Source organism: Pezoporus flaviventris, unplaced genomic scaffold, assembly GCF_033815535.1.
Source record: "Pezoporus flaviventris isolate CSIRO_AGI_PZ_B2104156 unplaced genomic scaffold, CSIRO_AGI_Pfla_v1 ptg000026l, whole genome shotgun sequence".
Lineage (NCBI taxonomy): Eukaryota > Metazoa > Chordata > Aves > Psittaciformes > Psittacidae > Pezoporus > Pezoporus flaviventris.
The window spans coordinates 168,827-189,559 of NW_026892574.1; the positions used below are offsets into that span (position 1 = coordinate 168,827).

The 20,733-nt window shown below is 50.4% G+C and overlaps 1 protein-coding gene across 3 annotated transcripts in view; it reads right to left on the reverse strand.

Annotated features, from left to right (window-relative positions):
• Positions 1-20,490, reverse strand: part of DAG1 (dystroglycan 1) — a 52,580-nt gene extending 32,090 nt beyond the window's left edge. The window contains exon 1 of one of the 3 annotated variants that reach the window (XM_061458220.1): positions 20,366-20,490. The gene's annotated coding sequence lies outside the window, so the exon portion shown is untranslated. Of the gene's footprint in view, positions 1-7,364; positions 7,384-17,261; positions 17,407-20,365 lie in introns of those variants that run through there. The other 2 variants (XM_061458219.1, XM_061458221.1) reach the window with 2 other exon arrangements.
• Positions 20,491-20,733: the final 243 nt, after the last annotated feature.

The following is a 20,733-nucleotide window of genomic DNA, read 5'->3' on the forward strand; positions in this document are numbered from 1 at the left end:
TGCTTATTGCAAGCACCAGCACACAGAATAGGAGTGGATCCGAAGCACTGGGATAACTCATGCTCTGACACAAGCTCGTCAGCTGGAATGAAAGTTTAGAGGCTGGGAAAAGCATCCATAATGTCACTTGTGACAGCAGGTTTGCTCTGCTTGTAACATACCCTGCCAACACACCCGGGGAAAAGCTGCTTAGAGATCAACCGATAAAGGCTTTTCACCATTCAGCCTGTTATTTCATGTAAATCAGGTTGCCCTGCTACAAAAAGGCATCTCCATATGAAGAGCAAGGTGCTCAAAAAATCCGGAGCAGCCTCATCAAGACAAGTTTAAGAAGTACTCCCACCAGGGCTGAATCCCTTCAGACCACAACCCCCCCACGATCAGAAGGTCCTGCTCCCCTTTCTATGGGTGCAGTTCTGCACTCCAGAGCTGCAGTCTTCTCACACACTTGTCAATGCAGGTGATCTCCTCCAAGTATTGCCACCTTAAAACAGGGGTTTGTCCACAGAAATAATTCCAGGCTCTTCTGAGATATGAGTCGTGTTCTGAAAAGCAACAGCGCATCAAATTCAATTAACTCATCGAGTCTGCCTTCTGCTTGGCCAACGTGAAAGGCGGATTTCCCAGAGCCCATCCCCAAGATGTAACATGTTATTTACTAGGTATGCTGCCGTGACCCTTCCAGTGGGTGACCTCGAGGGTCTGCCTCCACCCCACACTCCTCCCGGGTGCCTGGAGCAGGGAGTCCTGCACAGAGCATGCCACGATGCAGGAAAAAGATGGGAAAACTACACCGCTCTTATCTCGAATCCCGGTAGAGGCTGGAGGGGTTGGAGAGGACACACACAAATGGAGCCAGAGGCAAACAGTTCCTCTTTAGAGGAATAAACCACTCGTCAGCCTGTCATGATTGATAAGTACATCTGCCAGTCCCCACCTGCTGTTCACATTCCTGGCATTTCTTTCTGCAGCATTTTCTCCCTGAGAAGGGACCCGCTGCTTATCAACTGCTGCAGAGATTTAAAGGTAGCGAAACAGGGCCCAGCTTAAACAAAATGAAGAGATTTCAGGCCCCAAGCACACCAGTTTTTCTTGCATCACATCAGGGAGCCTGCTGCAGGGGGTTATACCAGCAGCCCTAGAAGATTCAGAAACTTGTAATGGGTGTTAAGCACTCCCCTTTGCTCATTACTGCCATCATACCGCTATTAAATTCCTTGCAGATAAAGCAGGGGCTCCAGAAAATCTCTGTAGCCTCCAGCCATGCATGCCAAAGTCATCTTCTGTACTGGTCAACCACCCCTAGAACAAAAGGGAGATAGGGGTGAACACACGCCAGCCTCTCCAGCAGGGTGAAGGCTTCACTGCCTTTCCCACAGCGGAGGGATGATGAGCACAGACAGCCGGGAGAGCTGCAGGACAGCTGCTCACAGCAGTGACAGATAGTCCTGGGAATGAAGGAGCTGGAGTTCTGTTCTGGTCTTCAGCCCTGGACATGGGCTGGAGCTCCTCCTTAGTTTTAACACAGCAAGAAGGTGAAGGAAAATAGACTGGTACAATTATAGCGGAGGCTCTGAGCAGAAGGCTGGAGCAGCTCTGCTCTGGAGCCAGGCTGAGAGAGCTGGGCTGGGTCAGCCTGGAGAAGAGAAGGCTCCTGAAGGGGAGACCTGAGAGCAGCTCCAGTGCCTAAAGGGGCTACAGGAAACCTGGAGAGGGGCTTTGGACAAGGGCCTGTAGGGACAGGCCAAGGGGAATGGCTTTAACCTGCCAGAGGGGAGACTGAGATGAGCTCTTAGGCAGAAGCTCTTCCCTGTGAGGGTGCTGAGGCGCTGGCACAGGGTGCCCAGAGAAGCTGTGGCTGCCCCATCCCTGGCAGTGTTCAAGGCCAGGTTGGACACAGGGGCTCGGAGCAAGCTGCTCTAGTGGAAGGGGTCGCTGCCTGTGGCAGGGGGATGAACTGGATGAGCTTTAGGGTCCCTTCCAACCCAAACCAGCCTGGGATTCTATGATTTTATGAACATAAGCCTCTGTGCTGTCAGAAGAAGGAAAAACAGCTCTGAGGTGTTGTCAAGAGCTCAGTGTCTTTAAGATACCAACCTCTCTGTCAAACTATCAAAGACCAAAATTAGCTATTAGGATCAAGCTTATTAGAGCACATACTCGTGTTGAAATCCTATCAGCCTGGTTGCTGCAGGGAGCCAAGGCAAAGGTGGGTTTCTGGAGTTCAGGTGCCCCAGCACCCATCTAAATGCGATTTCCTTTCACTGAAAGATGAACACACACAACCGCAAACACATCTATGAGTTTTTGCTTTGGGAAGGAGGGAGAAGGCAGCAGGAAGTAAAAGCAGCTTTCCTCATGAAACTGAACTGCAGTTTCAGACCGCAGTGGTTATTTCCATCTACAGGCAGACAGGGAGCGGTGCCTTTACAAACCAGGGTGAATGCCATATAAAAGTGGACTTATCCTGGATGCTCCTGGGGAACAGCCCAGCCCCGAGAGCAGGGGCTCGGCAAGCAGGACGCCCCAAACTCCATGAGCACAGCTGGCTACACCCCTCTGCAGAGCAGCTTCTCAACCAGTTCCTGAAGGTACTTCCCCAAGCTGCCACGCTCGCCGCGTCCAAGGAACCAGAAGTTAGCTGTGGTGAGGGGAAAGGAGGGCAAGGCAGGTGTGAGCAGCATTTGATTAGCTGGCTCATGGGTGCAGCTGTCCTCCGGTTTTACAGCTCTTGGAGGAAATTTAAACAGGAACTTTCTATAAATTAACTGCCCATAAAATGAGCATGTTTTCAATGCACCAGAAGGTCAGGAAAGGTCTGCTCAGCCCCCCGTTCCCAGGACACGGCAAACAGCCTCCGCAGTTGGAGTTTCTCCTTCCGAAGCAGGAGAACGTGGATTTAGCCTATGCAGTAGTGAGCTGGTGAAAGCACACCCGTGAAGCAATCAAAGTCATTCTCGATTCACAGCAAGCTAATAATTTATGTTTCCCCTAAAATCCCCAATGCAATCCAGATGTTTAAGTAGACTTTGTCCCAGAAAGCAAATGACACAACAGCCTCGGAAAGACAGCCAAAGTCCTCGCAAAGCTGTTTCCTCTGCGGGAGCAGCAAACACACTGATCTCAACTCCTTCCAGATCTGGAAGCTGAAAGAGATAAGGTGGTTATAGACACTCTTGACCAACACCAACCCCCTTCTGGCTTCCTCTTCCTCAAGAGGATATTCTGTTGGTAAAAACGTAGGTACATTTTTACAAATGAGAGGTCCCCAGTTTTGAGGAAACCAGGAGGAGGGAGAAGCCAGCACAGCAAATGTGGGAAAACATAGACTGGTTTGGGTTGGCAGGGATCCGAAAGCTCCAACCCCCTGCCACAGGCAGGGACACCTTCCACTAGAGCAGCTTGCTCCAAGCCCCTGTGTCCAACCTGGCCTTGAACACTGCCAGGGATGGGGCAGCCACAGCTTCTCTGGGCACCCTGTGCCAGCGCCTCAGCACCCTCACAGGGAAGAACTTCTATCTCAGATCTGCTCGGGGTGCACAAGGAGGATGGGTGTGTGGTGGGATGCTCATTCCCCAAGGTCACCCTGAGCAGTGGAAGGAGAGCCCTGGCAGCAAGGGCCTGCGAAGGGCTGTTTCACCAGCAGACAGGCTGCTCACCCTGGGAAAGGAGGAGTGAGTGCTTTGGGAGAGGGGCTGAATTCCTCTGGCAACACGAAGAGCAGGTCCACAGCAGCACCTGTCCCAGGATAAGGGACCCATGCCAGCTGGGAAGGAGGTCTGGTGTCAGACCCCAGGCAGCCCTCCCAGCACCCTGCTCGAGGACCCCCAGCAGATTTCTTATGCTGAGGGGCTCAGGGCAGAGTCCTCCTGGCGCACTGGCTCTCACAGCCTGCGGGCACCAGCTTAAGGATGCAGCATGCCAGGGAAGAAGCTGTCCTAAAGACCTATGGAAATGTTTGGAAGAGATGAAAATAGAGTTTGGGAAATGAACACCGACCAGCCATACAACTTTTCCAGGGGTATTTTAAGCATCAGTATAGTTGCATTCCAGTCCCCAAGTATATTTTCTATAAATATTTTAAGTCGCTTAGTTTCAAGACTTATTAGTCAAGTGCAGTGCAATGCTTCAAAGGTTAGACCTACAGGCTGCCAGCCAAATTTGTTGCCAATTTCTGAACTGTTCTGTGTTACCTTGGGTATAACATAGGATCATCTTTGGGGGGGTTTCAGGTGCTCTTCTGCACACTTGTATTCTGTGCTATAACATGAGGTCTCTACTGATACATCAGGCCCTGTGGATTAACACATCTTTATTCACAAACCAACAACAGTCGGTTTATTTTCAAATCTAAGGGTGTTTTTTTTTTCCTTTTTACAGGCCAATAAGCAAAAGAAAACACGCCAGTAATCCTGCATGCAAAGTAACTCTCCAGAACTAGGTATTTTTGTCAGTGACAAAGCCACAGTACATACAACTGGCAGCAATTCCTGGGAGCTCCATCTGAGCAGAACATGAGGCTGCCAGAAAACAAGGGCTGCACGTAACAAGCCAACTACACCATGGACATGCCAAAGCTCCACGAAGACACAGCAAAGCAGTGTGCAGGGGGAAAAGGGATCAGCCTGCATCCTAACCTGGGTACCCTGCCTGCAACCAGGTCTAGACCTGTATGCTTCTTCAACATGCTGCATTCACAGTGACATATAGCCCTCTGCAAAGGGTTATAGATCAGGCAAAACAGGAAAACACAGACAGTTGTTGTTTTGGAAGGTCCGAAGGACCAGCAAATAGAAGGGTATGGCTAAAGGCAAGATCCTGCACCTCAGCTCTGCCACTCCAAACTTGCAGTCCATCAGGAATACGGATTCTTGTGCACGAGAGATACCAACAAAATACAGCTTAACATTCACAGAGCACAGATTTCCACCAGTGCTTTACAGTACACAAATATTAATATTCACAAACCTGCTTAATCCAAAGAACACATAGCTGTGGCCAAGCATGTGCTTTCTTTGGAGAACAGACCAGACACTCCGAGCCTGGTTGCCTTACCTATTGCCAGATTTAAGTCAACTGAACAGATAACCAAGCTGAAACATCAATCCTCACCACAAACCTTTCTGGTTTTGAAGCTCTTAGTTGCTACTGAAAGGGGGAAAACACCCTGAAGGTACTACACTCATCTCTACCAGCCAGACGGGGAGATGGTATGCCTGGTGGAGCAGGTAGCTGCCTGTCAGGGTTCCTCTGAGTTATCAGCTAAATCAGGTTAGAGGTGCTCTGCGACCATTCAGCAGGAATGGGGCTCTCTTATCTCCTTTCCCATCCTTAACAGCTCAGGCTGTAAATTCTTCAGGGACAGACCTGCTGGCCATGGCTAGCTGCAACTTTCACAGGGAGCCACAGCAGCACTTCCAACCACTCCAGCATAAGGATGCTGGGTAAACCTAAAAACTATGGAAAATGTGAATAAATGCATGCAGCCTGCACCTAAGAAACTACTTAACTGGACACAGGTAGAGGAATACAGACTGAAATGATGAGTCTTTGGTGTAGGATACCCAACAAGCATCACATAATGGTAGGGGAGCTTTAGGGTGTGGAGACTTGCAAAGCCACCTGTACCAAGATAACCATAACACTGATGTAAGGTTGAGACTGCCTAAGTAACAGGATCAGATTTGGGTAGGGATGCAGCAGAGTTGAAACCAATGAGCAAAAAGTAATAAGGGGGCTATTATTTGAGAGTCTGGGCACAGAAAGGGAGGGAGGGAAGGAGGGATGGAGCAATGAAGAGATGAGTCCTAAAACAGAGAAAAGAAAAAAAAAGGAAAATAGGTGTAATATCAAGAACAAAGGAGGGTCGAACTCCTTTTGGCAGGAGTAGGAGCACTTAGGGACAGCCACAACCCCACTGTGCAGATGAACCCCCCGGACAACCTGCTGGTCTCTCCACCCAGCCTATATACAAGACACTTGCCATGGGGGAACAAACCAGGGCGAACTCACACCCTAACATGAAGTGGCATGGGCAGGAAGGGTGACAGATTTGCAATTCAACAGTACTGTGATTTGTCAGATTTAGCAGTAATAATTACTAGCTTTAGAACTGTAAGCGTGCAAAATGCTCTAAAATTAGTATCAGTGGTGTTTATTAGTGAATCAATTAAACAGTCAATAACTCAACGAGGTTCTCAGCAGAGCACTGCTTCATGAATTCTTCATGCGCTGTGAGACCTGTCCCTGCAGTCCTGCATTCAGCTCTGAGGCCCCAAACACAAGAGGGATGTAGAGCTGTTGGAGCGAGTCCAGACGAGGCCAAGAAGATGTTCTGAGGGCTGGAGCAGCTCTGCCCTGAGGACAGCCTGAGAGAGATGGAGAAGAGAAGGCTACAGGGAGACCTTAGAGCAGCTTCCAACCTAAAGAGGCTGAGAAGAAAGTTGGAGGGAGACTTTTTATGAGGGCATGTAGGGATAGGACAAAGGGGAATGGCTTTAAATTGAAAGAGGGGAGATTAAATATAAAATAGATTAGATATAAGGCAGAAGCTCTTCCCTGTGAGGGTGCTGAGGCGCTGGCACAGGGTGCCCAGAGAAGCTGTGGCTGCCCCATCCCTGGCAGTGTTCAAGGCCAGGTTGGACACAGGGGCTTGGAGCAACCTGCTCCAGTGGAAGGGGTCCCTGCCTGTGGCAAGGGGCTGGAACTGGATGAGCTTTAAGGTCCCTTCCAACCCAAACCAGTTGTGATTCTATGATAATTGTAGTCTCTCAAATCAGCTGTGTCTCCAGCCTGCAGCCCAAAGGGTCAGATCAAACCAGATGCTCAGCCCCAGGGTTTGGGCTAGCTGCTATCTATGAATCTCAGTTAAGCAGAGGAGCTTGGTTAAGCCTGCGTGGGCAGATGCAACCCCGGCTGCTTGTGTCACATGTTTGTGCAATGCCCAACATAAAGAGGCTGTGACCCACCAACCAAAAGCTGTGCACACCACCACACCGCTGGCCACAGTTTTAATAGCTTCTAATAATAAACCAGGATAAAGAGCTTCAAAGTTTTAAGTACCCGTGTAAAGCACACCTGCAATTAGAGACACTCCTCCACCACACCACATCAGCAAGACCAGAGAGCGGGCCACAGGGCCCACCTCGGGTCCTCCCACCCTTCAAGCAGGGCAGACCTAAATCTTCCCTCTCTCAGACTCAGGTGGCAAGAGGAAAATGAGCCAATCTCATTAATTTCACCTCCCGCTGCCTGGTGAACTTTTCTGCAATGAAAAACATGATTCAAAGCTATGCCAGTGACCTGGCAACTTGAATCTTCTCTGGAGCAGGAGGCAGCAAACATCCTGCTGCAGCATCACTCACCTAATGGCCAAGCTCTGCTCTGGCTCCCCAGAGTTCCTCAAGTCATTCACCTGGGGATTCATTTAAAATGCAGTTAGAACACCCACCAAGGGAACAGTTTCTCTGCAGAGCACTTTATGCTGTAGAAGGGCACACTGCCCATCATCAGCTGATGGCTCAGCAAGGACTCTTCCAATATGCAAGAGACCCCGAGACCAGAACACGCCAACTCCTCCCTTCAGCTTCCTCAGAGCCTCACTGGCACCAAATACACCAGGGCACCCAGTTTTCCCGTGATTTCCAGTTTGAGTTTATTTTTTAATCCGATAGCAACAGTAGAAGACTATAAAAAAAAAACCCACACTGGCCTGAGCAGCTTCGGAGTCTAAAATAAACATGCCAAGCCCTATTTGCGATGGAGTAAAAATAGCTTGTTTCTCATCCCTTCCCAGGACCTCTGCTTTGAGCACAAAAGCTTTACAGGTTAACTGTGAGAATACCAGACGTGCAAGGAACATCTTGATTTGAGCTTTGCACTGTTTGGAAGAGTTTAGAAACCCACCTTGGCTCCACAGCAAAGGCATGCACCCTCAAAGCTCATGTCCCGCCCAGGGCTAAAGGCCAGGCACTGCCAATTCCCTTTAATAGAAACTACTGTCCTCCTAGAAGAAAATAAACCCAACACGTCACTGGAATTACATCTTGTGCTCTTTCTTGGCTGGATACTTTTTAAATGACACTTATTCCAAAGCGTGTTAACTATAAAACCTAGTGCAAAGCTGTGCTGCAGCCAGACGGGCTCCCCAGGAAGCAAGCGAGCACAATCAGTGTCTGCATCAAAAGGAGAAGAGACACCGTGACCAGTTTGGCTCACCATAAGAACATCACTTCATAGCAAGTTCTGATAAATTAACTTTTTTCCAGGGCCTAAATGTACCTCACCTGGCACCTGGGATGCTCAGGCCTGAAGAGAACAGAAAAAACAGACCTAGGAGAGCATCACCGCAGGAAAGCCATCATGAAGCTAGGTTTGATCATTACATCATTCCTGACGACAGATCAGCCAGACCCACAGACACCGACCTATTTATGACTCAGCCTTAAAAAGGGGCCAGAGGAGACCCTGCAGTGCCTCTGAAACCTGCTTGTATTTATACACGCACTGAAAGGCACCCCAGGGAAAAGCACCCGAGCCCCGTGAGCCAAGCGCGCAGGAGCGGGCCCACAAGTGACCAGCTGCCGGCACATCTCCCTACAAGGCAGTGCTGGCCGCGGCACATGCAGCCATCCATCTGCTGCCTGCCTGCCTCACCTCACCATAGCCAGAGTGCTCCAGCAGCACAAGGCAGGCACTGGTTCTCTGGCACCCGCCATGCTCCGGCACTGGCTCCGCTTTCGCTATTAGAATTCACCTCCAGAAACCTGGGATCCAATTGAGTCGGCATAAATTAAGCAGCAATTTGGGGCTTTGGGTGAGATGCAGCAGCACCTCAGAAGAGCTCTTAGCGCAGCCATGCTCATTTTAAGTGACAGGAACAAGAAAAACAAATTTGCTTGCTAAATACACATTTAGTTGAGCTGGCTGTACTGAAAAGCTCAACATTTCTGGTTTAGATTGTGTCCTTAAACACGTCCACATCAGGTCAAAGGCCAGCATCTAGCAACAGCTGTTACACAAGTCCCAAAGGTTTACAACTCTTGACTAAAGTCAATCTCGCACATTGTCTTGAGTCAAAGGCTTCAAGAGATGGGAAAGCCACAGTCATCTTCTTTCCATTAAGCACCCTAGTAAATAAATGAGAGAAAAGTGCACCTTTTCCAGGTTTTACTTTGTTGGCTTCCTCTTCCTCCTCTTGCTATATGCAGACTTTCACCATTTAGTGTCAAAACCATCTCAGAGAACAAGGAGAGAGATCTAGAACTTTCCAGCTCTCTTGTCCCACCTGCCTACAAACCACTCTTAAGAGTCACCTCACCAGATGCTCCAAGGTAAAAAAAATCACAGCTTGTCATATTTACATTAACATTTTGTGTGAGCTGTTACATAAATACTGCTGCTTTTAAAGGAGGCTCCTCTAGAGTCCCCTGCTCTCCCCACCTGCCATCACCTCCCATTCTTTTACCTTACTCTGTAAGCGCAGGACTCCTGGAAAGAAGTTTTCTTCTTGTCAGGTAGGCACTGGTATAACAGCCTGGCCACCAAACAAGCACCAGATAACTGAGACACCAGTGATCCCACCCTGTGTGCACAACCCAGGATTTCAGCTCATACTTCCACCCTCCCATGCACACATCACAGCGACAGTCCCATTCCTGATGGGAGGCAATGCAGTGCATCATGCTTCCTTCCTACTCCAGTGCACTTTTCCTCCTATTCAGTGGCCCACAAAGATCTCAGGAGATCACGCAACACCAGCAGCACTCATTCTCCCATGTTGGCAAAGGAGCTGGAAACTCAATGGTTTTTAGAGAGAGGAATGGCTGAACCTTCTCCTCAACTCTTCTTCACATGGCATATGTGCCCTGGCCTGCTTGAAGATACATAGCAGCATCGTGGCCAGCTTCAGTCATTTTAAGCCAGTGTTCTTTGTATAGGAAGCATTTCCACCTCTCCCATCCCACTCCTCTCTCCTATTTGTGGTGGTACAAGTGTTACAACCACAGAGAAGTGGATGAGGGAAACTGACACACACTAAAGAAATCCAGCAAGAGACAAAACAAGAGGCCAGCTTCCACCTGGCTCAGTTTCCTGGCTGCATGGAGGGTCTACAAGACCACTTCCCTTTTTCCCCTGCACCAGCACAAGTGAAAGGCAGGACCTCTTGGGCCAGCAGCAGCAACTCAAACCAACTGAGAAGCTAAGCATGCCAAGTTTGGACCCTGTAAAACTGTGCCATGCAAGAGCACTGCACAAAGTCACACAGGAAAACCCAAATAATTCCAAAAGAGAAAAAGAAATTAAACTACTTTCAGCTGGACATCTCCCATTCATTTCCCACTATTGTCCTAAGCAGCAACCATATTGACAGTGAGGGCCACCACCCACAGCCAGCTGCATCCTGGTAGCAGGCAGAACAAATCCCTTACAGTAGAAGTCTCTGACTGGATCTATCCCACATTAACAGTCTGCCTGAACACTTCTGGGCAAACTGCAGCAAGCAGGCAAGCAACCCGACACAGGTTTGCTCTCAGGCACTAAGGCACTTTAAAAGACATCTAAAAATACATTAAATGCTTTTCTCATGTGACTTTTCTATGCAAGGGACTGCTCTAAAGCCTGCCAACAGCAAATGGAACAAGACACTGCTGCAAGACCTCTTTCCTGCACCAACAGCCTCCATATCATCAACTTGTTGGAGTCCAGCAGACCAGCCTGTGATAAAAACCTGGAGCATTATGAAGCCTGCTCGGCAGCATCAGCTACTGCTTTTCCCCAAGGGGCTGTGCTTCCATTCAGGATCACCACCCAGATGGGGAGCTGCACTGTTTTGCCTTGTTTCTGCTCCAGAAAGATCTTTAACTCATTACACCCGGAAGAGTTCAAATGTATGCTCCTCCTAACCAAGCGTAAAGAAGAAAAACAACTTCCTGGCTCTGCTGACACAGGTAATTCCTCTCCATTGAGGAGAGGCGAGGTAAATAGGACAACTGTTTGCCTTTCAAAGTGCTTTGTAAGTCAGCTCAGCTGGCTGCTACCACAAAGCCCAAGCGGGACAACACTGGCCACTTCAATGACTCCAGCTGATCCTCAAAGCCTGTCTCCTTAGAGTAGATTCACATCACCAAGATTCCCATCAAGACTCTTCCTCCGCTCCCAGTGGGAAGCAGACAGCTTTTCTGATCTTTTGAGATGCAGACCCATGTACTTACTGTACCCGCCTGGGTCTGCCTCAGACCAGAGCAGACACTGACATGCTAGGGAATGAAAGGTGTCTGCTCCTGGATCAGTACAAGCTGCAGAGCTGAGCAGAGCCATCTGCTTCTACGGATACTGAGGGTGGCTCTTCCTCGCTCCCAACCAGACACCTTGCCATGTGCCCCTTGGCTCCTTGCTTCAGCTGACCTTTTCCAGTTGGCACAGCCCACAACTGTTGGTTCCAAACAGGGCTTAGAGTCAGCTGCACAGAATTCACCAAGAATCATCATCTTAAGTCACTGCTTAAAGAATCATCCCACCCCTAAACACTTGCATCAGGAGTCGGCTTAACCAGCCTGAATTCCCATATATGACCAGAAAACAGGACTTCAGCATGTGAAGCACTCCTTCCCAGGCTCCCAGCTGGAGTGACCAAGCCACGAACTACACCAGTCCAAAAGACACTCACAGGGAAGAGCTCTGCACCCAACCTTGTGCTCTGTGATCTCCTCATGCTGGCGGTGGACTGCTTTTCCAGCGGGATCTGAGCTGAACAGGTACACACGGCCAGGGCAGCAAGGGCAGAACTGCTCCTATTTGCAGTGCCTTGATTTCATCTCAACTTCAGGAAAAATCAAATCCCAAATCTGCCTTCTCTGTTTTCTGCTTTTCGTTATGGAACAGGGGAGAAGCTGCCTCAAACCATCTCCTGAAGCACCGCATCAAGGCAAAGGTTTTTAACCAGCGTGTGAACAGACTGTCAGAAATCCATCGAAGGTGCGAAAAGGCTTACCTGAAGACAGCAGGATTAAGCTTGCTATACAAAGATATGCACCTCCAGGGAAGCTTTAGGAGTCTGCAATTCAGGGAAGAGAAAAAGTCTGGAGGCAGCTGAGCCGGGTCACACCAGGGCGAGGCACACAGCACCAGGCTGCAGCACAGAGGTCTGCAGGAAACAGCTTCTTCCTGTGATGGCAGGACAACACCATGGCCCCTCTCCCTGAGGACATCCACCGCCAGGCCAGGCTGAGCTCACACAGCAGTCAGTCTGCACATCAGAAGTCACTGAGGGGCTGTAAGCAATACATGGCCCTACCTGTCCCTCGGGTCCTGGCTCCAGCCAGCGCTGCTGGGCACGGGGAAAGCAGGAGGCAAGGGCGAGCAGCACTTCCATTGCTTCCACTTGACCCAAAGACTAGGATGCTTCAGGAGCACAGCAGGCTTTGGTCTAGCAGCACAGAACCAGCGCAGTGGGGAGAAGGAAGAGGAGGGTGGGGATTCCAGTTTCCAGGAAAACAGGGCGCGCAGTTTTGATCCCAGCACTATGGTACCAGTGCTGGGACACTGGTTTGAGGGAAGGGTGGTGGCTGGGCCACATCAGAGGTCTGGAGGACTGCTTCTAGACTCCAGGAGCTCATCCACTTCTGACTGAGGCTTCCAAGCAAACCTTCTCACACCTAAATTAGCCATGGTAATCACGGAATACTTCTCTCTCCCACACTCAGCAGGCAGAATCATACACAACTTTTATCCCGGCTTATCACCATTATGACACTGGGGAGCACCACTGCCTTTGCAAGGCTTTAAGTCCACAATATACAATGTCATTGTTCCCTGTAGCAAATGAAGCCCTTTTTTCTGTAAGCTTCAATCACAAAGTTTCCTAGAGGCTATAAAGCCCTACTGTTTTACTTCCCTTATAGCTTACTACCACAAGCTCATGGGGATTTGCCGTTACAACAGGTTGCTTTAGCTTCCTCTGCACTGAAGGAGATTTGTGTTTACTCTCCAAAGACCAAACTTTTCACCTCCCTTACCTGATACTCAAATAAAATCTTATTCTAAGATATGATCAAGTGTTTGCTGAAAGAGCCAGCAGCACAAGGCTGATGGCACATGGGTAAACATAAAGCACCAGCTTCACAAACACCAGTGGAGGCACAAAATTCTCCATGCAGAGGACACAAAGTTTCACATTTTGGCCAAATATCTCACTCTGGGGGACCCAAACCTATACCCTGTGAACATACACAGTGCCGTGGCACAGACCTTCATGCCAAGTTCCATGAGATCGTTAGTCCAAATCACTTCTGCATTACTGCCACCAACAAAATCATTAATGCCCAGCCTAAAAAACAGCTGATCTAACCTGGACACTAATTATATTAAGGTTTATTGCCTTATTCCTGATGCTTCATTCCACACAGGACAGACAGATCAGCGTTGTGACCACATTCCAACACCTGCAGGACCGCTTACAGACTCCATAAAACAGCTATTCCACTGCTGTATGTAAAGCATAAGCTTTCAATGAACTCAAAGCAAGAATTAATTATATCAATGATACAAGTTGTTTGTGCCTGTTGTTGCCACTACTACCAAAATCACACTTTCCAACATGTCTTAAAACATGTGCTACTGTACAGTGTGCAGGAAAAAGGAAAGATGCTGAGGAATGTTTGGAGCAGATAGGCAAAGGGGTTTTGAACTTTAGGCAAAATACTAGAGGAAGGTTCTCCCTTTGAACCAGTGCTGTCGCACCCCTGTCTCCAGCCAATCTTCACACTGCGTCTACAGAAGTCTAATTTTCAGAGCGGCAGAGCTACACTGATTCTGTGCATCTTCCTGATAGGATCATGCAAAGTTTAATTTGGAGAAGGCTTTAGAATAGCCACCTTTTATTCTCTAATGGAGGCCCCAGGCACCATCATAAAAATTCCACTAGAAATATTTCCTTTGGGGTGGGAACACACCATGCATGGCACGTCATGCAGGAATCGGCTCCTACAGCACACAGAGCTCACGCTCCACAGGTGTCAAGACCCAGCTAGAAAGTCTGAGGAACACCAAGAGGGAATCATCACAACCCGTGTCAAAATCATCATGGCAGATTTTCCACAACTCTGTTTGTAGATGACTGCAAGACCATTTCATTAGAAGAATTCCTTCCTTTGGGAAAAGAAAGTTCTCATCCTCAGAGAAAGCTGATCTAGAGAGAAGGTCTTTTCCTTAGAGGTAAAAGCAAGCCCCAAAGCATTCAATATCAGCATATACTCATCTTGTTTTGCCTCCTGGCTCTAAATGCCTTTTGTTACCCACCCAGAAGCCCACACCTGTGTAAGGTCTTCCCATAGGAATCCCAGGAGACACAAAGATAACAAAAGATCTCACCTTATACATTGCTTCAGCAGTAAGTAAAGAAGGCCAGATGAAAATTTCCTTGCTGCAGAAGACACTCTCAGCTATAAACCAGCACTGAAGGGCTGCAGATGAGTTTATAGGAGAGGCACTGAAGCCATACTGGAAAAACTCAGCAACTATTTCTGATTAAATATTAAATATTCTGATTAAAGTAGTATTTGAACAGCATCCTGGGCTGCTGACTAACTGAGCACTAGAGACAGGGATCATTTTTAATCGACCACTCCTGGTCCATTTGCCCTGTAATCAAAAAGTCCCAAAGAAGCCACACACATCTAAGGAAATCCTTTCGGGGCCTCATAGGAGCTCTGGGAAGAGATGCATTTCCCAAAGAGCTTGGAGGAAGGAGTCCACTTGGGCTCTGACCTAGCACATGAAAGAAAGCAGCCTATGTGACAAGCAACAAGCAGCGCTACCCGCAAGGGAGCAACAGCACAGACAGCCCCCACATTGCGATCTGAAGTTGTGACAGTGGCACGAGGCTTTCAGGTTACCTGTTGTAATTCAACAATCAAGTGAAAAAGCACTGCTTCAAACCCTCTCCGGGCTTCTTCTTACTTGGGCTCATCCAAAAATCAATCAGCCTTTGGGACCGATATAAAAATGATTGGTATCTGCTACCGGAAACCCTTATCAAAATTACTGAATGCTAATCCCCACCCTTAAGGAACACACTTCACAGAAGACTAAGCTTTCTGAAGTCTAAATGTACAATCTAGATCAAAAAAAAGAAAAGACCCAGTGTGAATTCATGGCCTATATGCATTCAGCACTCTCGTGACCTGTAACCATGCTAGAGTAAACTGAAACCTCTCCGTAATCACTTTTTCACCCCCTAAGGAGGGAGAGGAGGAATGCCGCTCATCAGGTCCTTACCAAGGAGCATTTGCATTGCAGGAAGAGGCTTCTAAGCCAGTTTGTTAGAAAGCTCAGAGGAGCCAGAATCCAAAATATTTCTGAAGCTGCCCATGTAACCCTCTATGAATCGAGTCCTTCTCAGAAGTATAAAATACACACCGTACCCTTATTTAGGATTGCAGTAACAGCAAGTGCCATAGCTGAGTACTGTGGTGAGACCAAACACAAGAAAAGGGGAAGAAAGCAGAACTCAACAGCAAAAATTTTCATTCAAATATATCTTACAGGCTAGGTGAGGCCAGGAGGCTGTTTTTCTAAAGAAAAACCCAAGCCAAAACTGAACACTGTCCACCTGCAGGGCTGGGATAAGTTCTACACTCTTTCCAAGCCCTATCAGCATGTGAAGGTTTGCCAGAGACAGTGTGCTTTGAATCCAACCAAGAATTACTCCACAGACCTAGAGGACACCCGCAGGACAGTGAAACCTGGGGGACAGCTCAACCCTGAAAAAGCAAATATCCATTACGGCTAGGAGCACCATCCCAAGAAAAGGCTTTGCCACTACAACGGTTCCTTACCTTCAACACCACTCCTGACCACTTTGCAAAGCCAGCGAAGAATGGGTCTAGCTGAAAAACCCCAGCTATGACAAGTTAGCAAAGCCAGTTGACCAATGCATCAGCCCAGCACCACAGCTGGTATGTGGGAGGAAGCACAGCTGAAAGCAGGCAAAAGGCCCTTTTAAAGAGCATCAAACCATGAGCCTGGCTGAGGCAACCACTTGTCCTGAGCTAACCCACTGCTTTCCAGCATGGGGACCATGCCCACTGCTTCCTCCTCTACCTCTTCTCCACGCTGGGCCTCGCTTCCTCTCCACCCACACTGCTGGAGCGCTGACAAGTTGCTTCTGGTTGGGGCTCCTACCATGGACAATCCAGGTTACTAAGTCACAGAAAGTTAACCCAGGAAAAAAGATCAGCTCAAATGCAACCACCACAACTGCATGTCTGGAGGTTGGACCTCTCCTCTCTGAAAGCAGCAAACCATACACCAGCTCAGCCATCCCACACAACTTAACCCTCTGTGGCTCACCCCAGGACTGCCATGGTGGCATCGGCATTGGGACTGACATGGCCTGGCAGTGACATAGCCCATGGGGCCACATGGCAGAAAACCATTTCTGTTAAGGTTTTGGGAGGCTGTCGTGAGCTCTCCACAGGCCCACCGTCAGGAGCTGTGGTAGCCCAGCAGCCCTCCCTGGCTCTCAGACACCAGCACACTGCCCAGGGATGAGACCCTAGATGCGGAAGAGGAGAGGCTGCTATAAGCAGACACTCCAGGGAACTTCCTAGTGTACATCAAGCCTAGCTCCCAAAACCCAGCACTGCCAGTCTGAGGTGACCTTGAGCAGGACACGGCATCCAGGAAAACGGGGTGCATTCCTAGGGTGCCTTACATTGCTTTCACCCCAGCTAATCACTCGGGCAGAAGCTACCATCAGGCAAGAAGCTCCAGCTTTAATTCAGGCTGTGTTTCCAAGACGCATTTGCTGACCCAAGCAGATCACTGCCAACAGAAGTGGGAGGCCCCCATTGCCTCCCCATACCCTGAACAAAGGCGTGCCACTCACCTCGTCCCCTCTCCTCCTCACCAGACACCCAGAACAGTTCACAACACACACAACAGCCAAGGAACTTTCTGCTGGTCCCTGGGACCATCAGCTGACAGGCCCAGCAGGCACCCACAAGAAGGGAACAGGCCTGCCTGGCCAGGGAACTTGGACCATCTCCTTTGGACAGTGCTGCACCAGCAGATCAGGTCATCCAAAATGCAATGACAAAGAAAGTGGTAACACCAAATACAGGCAACCATCTTCCCCACTGGCAAGCTAAAACTTTATCCCAGAAAAGCTGAACCAGAAACAGTTTAAGCCAATGAATAAGTGCAGGGATACACACACCCACACACAGAGAAAAAGACACTGGATTAGAAAGTGCACCTACCTAGTGTATTCACATAGGTTAATGTATTAACTTCCCATCCAGCAGCACCTTAGTAGTTTGCTCAAACTTAGTCTCGCAGAACGAGTCCTAAAAGCACAAGTTCTTCAGGCTGATCATTTATGTTTCACTGCTTAAGCATGGTCAGGGTCCTCTGCAAATCAGGTTTAAGGTACAGAGCTCTCCAGACTGCACAAACATCCCAAGAACAAACATTTTCAGCATACCAAGAGCTCAGATACACTAGGTCAGTCCAACTGTGTTTATTTGTATTTCGGCCAAATCACTGCTGAAGTACTCTGAGCTCAAGGAGTGACAGCCCCTCACTGATTCAGCAAGAGACCAGAAGTAATTGGTAGACAGTCCACAAGCACCACAAAGAATGTCAGAGGCATTTATTTACATGACCCCTGTTTGCCCACGGAGAATTCAGAGTCTGCATTTTCCTCTCACTCCAATTAATCATTACTAGAATAAATCCTCTTCAATATTCCTCAGCTAACAGGAGTAAAAGCACAAACCATCCAAAATCATCCCCACCACAAAACTTTCCAGATAGCTGGCACTGCCAAAACAAGACAGTTTTACTCCCATCAGTTGGGCTTCCTCCCCACACTGGCACAACTTCTCTCATTATGCCTTCCTCCAAGGGACATGGAAAAGACAAGGAGACACCATTCCTATTGTTGAAAAACAGCACTCCTGCCAGGGCAGAACCATCGCATCTTCTGTGCCAGGCTGACAACAGGCTGCATCTCACACCTCTGCTGTGGGCACTGAAGCTTTAAAACTCCCACAGGACCTAGCTTATGCAACCACACAGTCTTCTCCTCCATCAGGAGCTGAGGAGGACCGCTGCTCTTTAGTGCAAAGCACCTCTCAGGCTTGTCAGCCAGCGTGCTCGCACAGCCAGGACGCAGCAGCACTCCCTCAGACCTTACCCCTCACTGCCAGAGAGCAGCTCTACCAACAAGACACAATGTGGGAATTCCTCCAGACCAGCCGTCCGTGGAAGACAAGCTATGGTCACAACTTCGAGCCAATTCTACCCACGTGCTTTGCGGCTGAAGCTGGCAAAAGGTCTCGCTCTGTCACGCATCCTCCTTCACTTCTTGTAGCAGCGAGCCCAGCACACCAGGCAGTGGGAGATGAGAAAGAAGTGGGTAAGCAGTGCTGGAACTAGCAGTAAGCACCAGCCATTTCTAAAAGCAGAGAAGTGGTCAGGGTTAACAAATCTCATACAAAACCTACAGGTATACAGCAAGGTGCAGAACACCTCCATTGATATCACAGTATGCCAGAGATATCCACCTCTCCAGGCCCCAAATCAATAATTAAGCAGAATTTACTACTCGGTTTACACAATTCCTTAAAGAAATGGGTATTTCTAAGCTAACATGTGCTGTCAACATTTTGTCATTATTCAACAATTTGTGCCAGCTCCCACAGAACTGAGAGCAAGCTCCTGCAGCAAGAAGACGGCGCAACCTGGAATCAGCCAGGCTTTGCTGATTACTCCTCTGAGTAAACAGTGGTGTTTCCAGCACTTCAGCTTGCTCTCGAGCTTCTCTCATTGGCATACTACCCTATATTTAGGATAGAAGAGTGCAATGACAAGCATTGTGAAGAATGAATAAGTGGTCTACGATGCTCACTATAGTGACAGAGACTCTGTGAAGAAATTTACAAGTTAGGAAGTCCTAAAGCGAGGAATGAAATCTATAAAGCTAAAGATGGGAGAAAAAGCATTTCACATAAACAGTTAAATAACAGATTTTGTGAAGAACAGTATTCCCAAAGCAAAATACAGTAGCAGTCCATCATGTCATGGCAGTGGAAAGAAGACCCTGCCTGGAGGGACTGAGAGAAGACAGGCAAATGTTTGGTCTTTTTATATAAAAATAGGATTTTAATCTCATTTTGGATACAGGTGAACAACATAAGTGCCATTTTCCCAAGCTGAAAAGCCAAAGCTCCAGGATCTCAGGGAATAATTGCAAGCTCTGCTACCCTCTCATGTCCCCCTATCCTGGGCAGCAGAGACCCAGTGACACTCTAAAAACACACACGGGAGGTTTTCAAACTTCAAACCTGGGGCAAAAATTTGCTAAATTCACTGGAGACCCGTGCAAGCTGCTTCAGAGCCTGTTGCTTCTGAGGAGCCTGGGAGGCCACGGGGAGCATCCCACATTCACACCTCAGCAGAACTATTTACTCGCATGTACGCACCCTCACAAGTCTGACTGTAGGTCTGTCGTGCCTGGAGCAGCCTCCGCCGAGAGTCAGCCCTGGGAGCCGGAGGGACCCCGCAAAGCCCCCGGCAGGTCAGGCCGGTGCGGACGTGGAGCCGAGAGTCCCGGCACCACTGCATGGGGAGCGTGCTCAGAGACACAACGAGACCCACCGGTTCCTGGACACCCACCGGGGCCCGGCCGGTCCCGGTGAACACGAAGAGCCGCCGGGCGGGCTCCTGCAGACCCGCGGGGCAGAGCCCAGGAGCACACACAGGCTCCGGCACTACGGCGCGTCCAGGGACCGACCGACTACCGCCGCCCCCAGCACAGCCCAGCCGCTCCTACCGCCCTACCGGCGGCTGCAGCGGAGCCCCACGCCTCGCCCGGCACAGTCGTACCCGGCCCGGCCGTCCAGTACCCCGGCCCGGGCCCGCTCGGCCTCCCGCCCGCCGGCAGAGCCGGCCCCCCGGCGGGCACCCCCGGGCGCGGCGGCCACCCAGGCCCCGGGGGGTCCCGGACGGCGCCCGAACAGCGGCTCCGGTGCAGCTGGGAGGCGGGAAAGCAGCGAGGAGAAGGAGGGAAGAGCGGAACGACAGGGTAGCGGCGCCGGGACCGGACCCCGCACGGCGCCCGGGCCGCCGCCCGCACCGGGCCCCGACAGGCCGCGGAGGGCGCGCCGGGCCGCGCCGCGCCGAGCAGCTGCCCGCACACCGGGAGGCCCGGGCCCGCCGCGCCTCTGCCTCAGGCCGCGCCACTGCTCCCGGCCCCGCACCCAGCCAGCCCGGTAGGCCAAGGGCAGCGCGGCCCGGCAGGTGCCGCCACCGGGCGTAGGCCAGACCCGCGCCCCGACCCCAGTTCCCGCGGACCGCTCACCGTGCGTAGCCGGGCGCGGAAGCCGCTCCCCGGAGGCCGCTCCCCGCCGCCTCCCGCCGCCAGCGGCCCCGACGCACCGAGCGGGCGGCGCGGAGCGAGCGCGACCCCGCGCGGGCACGTACCTAGGGGAGGGGCGCGCGGCGCTTAGCAACCGGCGGCACGAGCGCGCCGCGGCCAATCGGCGACCGCCGCCTGCGCACGCCCCGCCCACCTCTAGCCCCGCCCCACCTGGCCGCGCGCGATCCCGCCTTCCCGCGCGCCCTGCGGCCGTCCCTGGTGGAGCCCCGCCCACCGCAACACACGCCCCTTTTGGCGTCGCTCCAAGCCCCGCCCCAATATCGGTTCCAGTCCCTCTCCCGTGCCTTAGA